We start from the raw sequence: 9,273 nt of genomic DNA, 5'->3' as shown, positions 1-9,273 counted from the left end.
TGTGGTTAAAATAAGTTGGGAAATCGCAGGAAAAATTAAATTTGTTAAGTTATTTCAAATAGAAAAGCAGTATTTTAAATATTAAAACTTCACAATATTACTGCTTTGCCGTATTTAGGATCAAAGAACTGCAGGTTTGGTTAGCGAACGAGAACTTATTAAACCACAAAAGACAAACATTAAAAAGCTGTTTGACTAGTAACGTCACTTTTTTTCTATTATTTTATAAAACTATAACAGGGAACACTTACAATTGTTTTTTTATACAAGTTGATATTAGACCATTTTAATAAAAAACGTTATTCATTACCTGTATACAATGTAATTTTTGCAATTACATTTCTCTAATAGTTTATGGACACTAGGAGTAAATTTTTGTGTTAGTATCTTCTAGTGCTGTCTTTCCGCCGGTTGAAACACTCGGTGATTTGATCTACATTGATACAGGGAACCCATTCAGTTAAGTTGTAGGTATATTTCTAATGGTACGGATGTTCCTTCAGTGTTTACTTCATGTAATATGCAGCTTGAACTTGAGCAAAGCGGGGCGCACGAATTAATCTGGTCACGCTACTAAAAAAGCTCAAAACATATTAAACGTTGACTTCTTAATAAAATTTGGAATGAAGATTTGAATGCTGGAGACTAGTTTCCTGCTGTGTCATGTCCTCAGCTCGGTTGTCTTGTGTCCTCGCTGCTCTGCGATTATTTCCACTCCGTCAGAAAATGACACGATGTCAGAAAAACAAAACATACAGATGTCTTGGATCCGCCACTGCGTAGATAAAACTGACGCTACTTCTCTGTCAAAGCAGAAGCTCCTGGGTAACTTAATAGATATACCTCACCTGTTTACATACCCGAAATGCACTGACGCTGTGATCGGTTGCCAAGCTCTATTGAAAACTCACTCACCAATTCAGTCAGGTTAAAAAGCTGAGCTCAGGCGTGCTTCCGCTTTGATGGTGGTTGCACTGGGATGCCAAAAGGCCCTTCACGTTAATATTTCAAGTGCACATCGCGCTTATCACGTAGGCAAGATCACCTGTTCACAATTGACTGAATCCACGCGCCACTGTTCACTGAAATCACAGTTCACAGTTCACTGAATCTCGCGCTTCCTTCTGGCACGCACCCACTGCTTGCAGTTCTGAATCTCAAGCACACCTGTTCGCAGTGCAGATAGCCACCCACCCTCCCCAAAAAAAAATCTGTGTCGAAATCTACACGATTCACCTAGGTCACATCATTTTTGGTTTCAAAACGAATTTCACCGAAAGGTGAGGGATTTTGTATGTATTAGATGAAAGATCAGGATTAGAAACTACATTATGTGCACAGATAAATCATTCCAGCACTGTGCAATTCTTCCATAAAAAAATAATGTGACGAGAGAGTGTGTGTTTCACTGTTGTGTGAGTTCACCTGAAATGTTAAACAGTAATCTTTAATTCAGTGTAAACTCTGTCGAGTATAATGATCTACCTAGTTTTCTCCATCTTGAATTGTGTGTTCATCAGTAGATCACTGAGGTTTTCACTCCAGAGTCTCCTAGTAGTTTATTCTCACTCAGGTCCAGTTCTCCAGGTGGAGGGTTTGTTTCAGAGTGAAGTACAAGCAGAACAACCTTCTTCTGTCAAAGCACACGCAGCTTATCCTGGTCCAGCTACTACTAAAAAGCTCCAAAACTATATTTAACGTTTAAATTCTTAATAAAATTTGAATGGAAAGGAGTTTGAATGCTTGAGAACTTAGTTTTCCTGCCTGGTCCGTCATGTCCCGTCAGCTCGTTGTCCGTGTATCCTCGCTGCTCTGCGATATTTTCCACTCCGTAAGAAAATGAACGATGTCAGAAAAACAACATCAGATGTCTCTCTGCTCCGCCACTGGCTGTAGCTAACGTGAGCTAAGTCTATGTCAACAGAGCTCCTGGGTAACTTAACTTAGATATACCTCCTGTTTACATCCCAGAATGCACTGCGCTGTGACGTCGGTTGCCAAGCTCTATTGAAACCATCACTCACCAAATTCAGTCAGGTAAAACGCTGAGGCCAGGCGTGCTTTCAGCTTCTGATGGTGGTCTGCACTGGTGATGCAAAAGGCCCTTCACGTTAATATTTCCATGCACTCGCGGTCACTTATGGCACGCACACCTGTTCACAATTGACTGAATCTCACGCGCACCTGTTCACTGAATCACAGTTCACAGTTCACTGAATCTCGCGCTTCCTTCTGGCACGCACACCTGTTCGCAGTTCACTGAATCTCACGCACACCTGTTCGCAGTTCAGATAGCCCCCCCCCTCCCCAAAAAAAAAATTCTTGTCGAATCTACACGATTCACCTAGGTCACCTATTTTTGGTTTCAAAACGAATTTCACCGAAAGGTGAGGGATTTTCATGTATGTATTTAGATTAAAGATCAGGATTAGAAATACATTATGTGCACAGATAAATCATTTCAGCACTGCAATATTCCATAAAAAAAATAATGTGAGAGAGAGTGTGTGTTCACTGTGTGTGTGAGTTCCACCTGAATGTAAACAGTAATCTTTAATCTCAGTGTAACTGCTGTAGAGTGTAATGATACTAACTCTAGTTTCTCCAGCTTGAATTGTGTGTTCATCAGTAGATCACTGAGGTTTTTCACTCCAGAGTCTCCTAGTAGTTTATTCTCACTCAGGTTCAGTTCTCTCAGGTGTGATGGGTTTGATTTCAGAGCTGAAGTCACAGCAGAACAACCTTCTTCTGTCAAACCACAGCAGCTTAACCTACATTGAGAGAAAGAGAGAAGATAGAAGAAAACTATTTAATAAAGTCACAATGTCTTGATTAAAGAAAAAATACAAGATGAAGAGTGTTTGAATACCTTTGGATAATTTTTTCACAATTTGGTCTTCAAAACAGAAAAACAAATAAGTTGTTAATTTAATCAAATAATTTACACTTCTCATGATTTATGTACAATTTGTCCTGATTCTTGATAGAGAAATACAATGAAGTTTTAATTCCCAACAACCTTGTGTGAAAGCTGTTAAAATCTTTCATATCTTTTTATTTCTGTCATATATTTCTTATTTCATCTTTTGTCTAAAACTGAACATATTGTCTAAAATAAAAGTTCTGACTGCTGTGTATTTGTGTTTAAATTGATTCTGGTCTGCACATCACTACAACGTAAATGCATTCGCTCTGCTCTGTCCAGTGACTTGATCAGCTTTGCTACACAGATTCAACTTTGCAAATCTAAATAAAACTGTAGGTTTGTCTGTGTGTGTAGATGTGAAGTACAGTAATATTTCTCTGAATCAGATAAGACTGAAGAAGTAATGCCTGCACAGACATAAACCCAGTCTGGACCGGTTTTTGTTCAGTTGTGTTACACATTCATTAATCTGGTGTTTGATGGCAGAGAGATGATATGAAGCATCAATAAACAATATTAATATGTTCTGCTACAGCAGCACTGAACTATTTTGTTGTGTCCCATTAACAAACATAATGAAAACAGTTCTGTCCCACTGGATAAGAGTGAAATGTGTGTGTATTTTTGGTATTATTAACTGAAATGATTGGATATTGGGTTGTGTATTTGACCTGCTGTATGAGCAACAAGAAACACTCGTTACAACTTTCATATGTTTAGACCACAACAAATTAATTTACTGTAATTACTTTTTCTGCCTTACACAAAAATATACAGTATAGAATATAGACAGATTAAAATATATGAACATATACAAAAATATACAAATATATATTGTGCTACAAACATTGTAACATATGTATATATGTGTGTGTGATTTTTTTATGGAGAGCAAAGTTGTAGTGTTTTGGTACAGGTTAAATGGTGACAGTTTTGAAGCATGGCTAATGAAATTCAGTTAGCCATCACTAACCCAAAGTGCAAATGGCACTTTATTTATGAAATTAAATAAAAATATATAAATTGAAGTATGTGCGGGGACCAAAGAGAGCTTGAAAATGTGTGTGAAGACCATCAGCCAGCTGTTCTGTGCAGACCCTGAGCAACTCGGTCAGGAGACCTCAGGGTCATGACACTTTCTGTGCATTCACCTGCTCAGGTAAAGCACACCTCACTGGGTACAAAAAAAAGAGAGAGGCAGGTCGTCGTGTGTGGGGCTCACCTTTGATTGTGCTTCTGTGTTTATACGATCAAAGCAAAGCATTAAAGGGCTTCAGTTCATCTGTGAGGGAGGTGTTACTGGTTGGTGGTCAATGTTTTTAAAAATTAGTCTTCAATCCTCCGTTTGTAGTCAGTAAACATGATCACATCAGCAGTCACAGCAAAAGTTAGAGACTAAATTTAACTGAAGGTCTATTCAAAAGTTGTATGAATCTATTCTAAGAAGGTTGGAAGCTGTATTAAAGGCAAATGATGGTAAAACACATTAATAAAATACTGGCTATTTCTAATGTGTTCACATTATTTTCTCCAACCCCTGTGCACTTAAAGGGATAGTTCACCCAAAAATGAAAATTACCCCATGATTTGCTCACCCTCAAGCCATCCTAGATGTATATTAATTTCTTCTTTCAGACAAATATAATCAGAGTTATATTAAAAAATGTCCTGGCTCTTCTAAGCTTTATAACGTGTGGTCAGACTCAAATGAGAATTAAAATAGATGACTGTAACTAGGGATGCATCAAAATGAAAATTCTTGGCCGAAACCGAAAACCGAAAAAGAGGAAACCAAGACCGAAAACCGAAAGCCGAAACACCGAAAGAAATTATGGCAATTATTAGTACCATTGCATTCATGCCTATGACTGTGTACTAACTTTACTAAAATCAAGGCATTGCAATTGCATAAATTAATATTAAAGTTTCAAAGAATAAATCAATTACAAATTATGCAAATATTTATTTAGCACATTGCAACAATGCACAGTATAAAATAAAATTCAAACTAAAATGTTTAACTTGACCCCACAATCTCATGTGTACATTGAAAAATAATGTACAGGCCTACTGGCCTGCAGAAAGGTTTTAAAATTAAATGTTCTCTCATAAAAACAAAGTGCATTTAGGTCAAGTGCATTTGAAATTTTCATCTGTAGGACTACTACAAGAAAGTGCATTACTTCATCCAGTAGGCAAGAGGGTTATCACTTCTGGGGATGAGGGCTTCAGACAGATAAACCATCTATCTGTTGAGTGGTTGAGCTTGTCATCTGCCTGACATTTGAGAAAGATTTGAGAGAGTGTATTTAAATAGGGCCAGGGCATAAATAAACTTTTTATATCAAATAAATAAAAAAATTCTAGCAGAAATATGGCTACAATCTGATAGTCACATATATAGTAGCCTAAGAACATAATAGCCTACGTATTATCATTATTTGAGGCACTTTCTTGCAGGATTTTACTGAACATATCAGACAACGAGGGTGCAGAGAGACGAGTCTTTTTTTCTGCGCTCTGATCTCCTTCTCCGTGCAATACTCCGTGCGCTTCTCCGTCTCCACGCGTTCTCCGCATCCATCGCGGCCTGGATCATTTCTCGTGCGCGCTGCTTTATTTCCACATCCAAGTAATTGTCTTTATAAGGCGGATAAAGTACAGTTGCGATGAAGTGCAGAGGATCCAAATAGATCTTAGTGAAACGTGTGCTGACAGACTTAAAGAGTGTACGTTTCTTTGTTTTCACTCCGTGGTCCGTCTCAACCTCTTTGCTTAGGAGACGCTTTAGTGCTGTGATTAAAGGAATAACGTCCTCTACAGATGCATCAGAGGAGCTGATGTCTTTAGTTAGCTGCTCAAAGGGGGCAAGAAGAGAGAGAATGTTCTCTGTTAAGACCCACTGGTTAGAAGTGAATGTCACGGGGAGCTCGTGGTCTGCGCTATGCAGGTGCACGTGCAGGTCGCGGTTTCTGTTTGCGTCATCACAACATTTCGGCCGTATTTTTTCAGTAATAAAATTATTTCGGCCGAAAACCGAAAATGCACTTTTGGGCCATTTTCGGCCAAAAATTTTCGGTGGCCGAATATTCGGTGCATCCCTAACTGTAACATTACTAGTCATGTAACATGTGAAATGATGTAAGATACTCACATCAGTGTGTTGAGTGTACAGTGTTTATCCTGCAGTAGAGCAGAGATCTGATTCACTCCTGTGTCTCCTAGTTTACATCCCCTCAGATTCAGCTCTCTCAGGAGTAATGGGTTTTTACCCACAATTCCAGTCACATACTGACAGCCTTCATCTGCAGCAGGACCCAAAAACCTGCAGAAGAGAAGATGAAGCTCGAATCAATTCAATGTGCATTATATCACAAAACATTTAAAGATCATCAAACATTGTTTGTAATAAAAAACTCTATTTCAAGTTTAAACAGTTGAACATTTAAATATATAAATCATTTTTCAGAAATATTTCAAAGAAAGACAAAAGTCAAAAGTAAATTCTTTAAAAGAAACTCAGGGGCAAAAGCTCACAAGATCATGATTCTCAAAAATCTGAAGGTCTTTCTGGCTTTTAAGCAGGAGATGAGGAAAGTTAGCAAAGAGATAACTAGCTTGTGACAGCTAAGCATTCATAGTGATATATTTAGTTGATCTTTTGATGCCGGCTCTTTCTATTATTATGTAGCAGAATTCACTAAACACTGGATTGCTGATCCACTAACAGAGAACATGATCTGGGTTCAGACCATCTCTGGATAGTTTTATTTAACTGATGTCTGTGTTGATGCAACAGTAATTCTGCTCATTATGAGAGAAAACTGCAGGTTCAGACGTGTGTGTGTGTGTGTGTGTGTGTGTGTGTGGTGTGTGTGTGTGTGTGTGTGTGTGTGTTATCACTGATCCTCTCCTGACACACATCACATGTTTGTGGTCTGTGATAGATCTGCTGTAGTAGATCTACAGTGTTGTGAATCTGAGCTTGATGGAAATTAATGTACAGTGCATTCAGTAACATTTAAACAATCAGGATAATAAATCACACTGAATATGTTTTCATGAGAAATGTCCACAATAACACAATCATAAATGTTAACTGAGGCACCAAACTACTGAATACCAGCACATCTAGTGACCCAAAATGTCTGATTAAGCTGTAACTTTTAACACAACTAAACTGTGCTGACATTTATCATCAAAACAGCAGCAGGTGCAGCATCTCATCTTTCATCTTTGATCATTTTCAACAACAAATTGTGTACCTTACTGAATTAGTGAAATAATATAATATACTATAATATAATATATAAATAATTCACATGTATATATTTTTTTTTGTTTTATTTCATCTTGTCTCACCTCAGAGTCTTGAGTTGACAGTTTGGATCCTGTAGTAAATCACTGAGCTGCTTCACTCCTGATGGGTCCAGGATCATTTCCTGTGAGATCCAGCTCTATCAGGTGTGAAGGGTTTGATCTCAGAGCTGAAGACAGAGCTTTATAACCTTCTTCACTGATACTGCAGTCTGAAAGTCTATTGAAGATAAAGATGTTATTCTTCATTATAACACAGATTGTACATAAGAAAAGTACAAGAAAATAAAAAGATGCACTGCGGGAATTTTGGCCTGAATGGACTCTGTTCACAGTAAAGCTGGATAAAGTTATATACTGGTGAACGTAAACTACAACAAATGCAATTTTTAATTTTTGCAGTTTTAATTTTCCACAATTATAACCTACTATTATAGTATTGTTGGGTGATGTTGTATTCTGGTGGTCTTTAGATACAACAAACTAATGAACGAATGAATGAATGAAAAAAAAAATACATACATAAAAACATGTATTACACCATTAAGATATTATCATTTCCCATCATCTCAAAAATCAATCTGTTTGTCAATATTTTATAAATGTATCTACACCAACACACCAATTTCACATCACTGACCCATTCCTTGTGACACAGCATCAGTTTACAGACCAGCTGGAGCTTTACATTGATTCATGTATAGATTAACCAAATTCAGACCTGAGTATCTGTAGTGTCTGTGAATTTCTCAGCAGACTGGAGATTTCTGTCACTCCAGAGTCTCCTAGTTTATTCTCACTCAGATCCAGCTCTGTCAGATTTGAAGGGTTTGAATTTAGAGCTGCAGCCAGAACATGACACCCTCCTTCTGTGATACAGTTGTTCTTCAGACTACATAAAGAGAAAACACTTCAGTTTTAATCTGAATATTTACCAGTATGTTTCAGCTGACAGTTGACAAATACTGCTGCTGATGATGATGGCAACCACATTACCAAATTAGCATGTTTTTTTTTCAGTCAGCAATCTCTTATACAAGACACACAAAAAACACCCAGCAGCAAGAATTTAAAAATGTCCTTGTAACATTGAAATAATGTACATCAGTGTGTTGAGTGTACAGTGTTTATCCTGCAGTAGAGCAGTGATCTGATTCACTCGTGTAGAACATTGAGATCCAGTGATCTCTGTCTACTCATCGTGCCTAGATCTAGACTTAAAAAACGAGGTTCATGGTCATTTGCATTCAGAAACGCCTCCAATAAACCATATATGGTGATAACACCTCTCTTTATAAATCATGTGAATGTATAATGTCCTCACCGAAATCATGGAAAAAGAAAGCAGTACTGACTGAGAAGCCATTCTGTGCTCTCAGAATTACTTTCCAGCTGCACGACAAATAAAGGCTTATCTTAAATAGTATTTTTGTCTTGTTTTTAGTTAAAATAATCAAGATGCATTTACTATATAAGCAAAAATATATTTAGTCTTGTTTCCTGTGGGGATAAACAAGACTAAATAACTTATCTAACTTGAACTATTAATTTATAAGTTTAGTATTTGCAATTAAAGGACACAGGAAACACACAGCAGCTTTTCTACAAAATACTAAGTAAGATAAGCCTTTTCTGCACTGCTCAAGCATGCTCAGAGATGTGCTTTTATTTACACCCATTCCTACGTTTAAGTACAAGTTGGTAGATCCCACACTTTGCTTGAAACTTAAGTACAAGTCTCATTACACACATCTGTGTGTATGCACTGTTGATAAATGAGGGCCCTGTAATGTAGAGTTCATGCTGGAATTAAAGCCTGCAAATTTCACTGAGCTGAAGCAGTTCTGTCCTCAATTCTGTGGCAAATGATCTAGGTCCATGTTAACAGATGGATCTAAATTTTAAATCACCTGCTCCAGTGGTTCTGCTGAGGGATAGTGTACAGTCAGCAGAATATTTTACAAAATAAACCTCTGCAGGGGTGATAAAGACTACGCTGTATAATTTACCCGCTTATCATGCGGCCATTT

At 37.4% G+C, this 9,273-nt stretch overlaps 1 long non-coding RNA gene across 2 annotated transcripts; it reads right to left on the bottom strand.

Annotated features, from left to right (window-relative positions):
- Positions 1-2,649: 2,649 nt before the first annotated feature.
- Positions 2,650-8,551, bottom strand: LOC122141524. Of its 2 annotated transcripts, none has more exons than XR_006157872.1 (2): positions 8,347-8,551; positions 2,650-2,771 (listed from the first exon to the last, which is right to left on the bottom strand). It is a non-coding gene; the product is annotated as an uncharacterized LOC122141524 (long non-coding RNA). The 2 variants fall into 2 exon arrangements; XR_006157873.1 differs by lacking the exon at positions 8,347-8,551 and adding an exon at positions 6,081-6,142.
- Between the last annotated feature and the right edge of the window lie 722 nt (positions 8,552-9,273).

The sequence above is a fragment of the Cyprinus carpio genome, chromosome B22 (genome assembly GCF_018340385.1).
Source record: "Cyprinus carpio isolate SPL01 chromosome B22, ASM1834038v1, whole genome shotgun sequence".
Lineage (NCBI taxonomy): Eukaryota > Metazoa > Chordata > Actinopteri > Cypriniformes > Cyprinidae > Cyprinus > Cyprinus carpio.
Note: the sequence above shows the minus strand (reverse complement) of the source record. Positions and strands in the feature narration are given on the sequence as shown.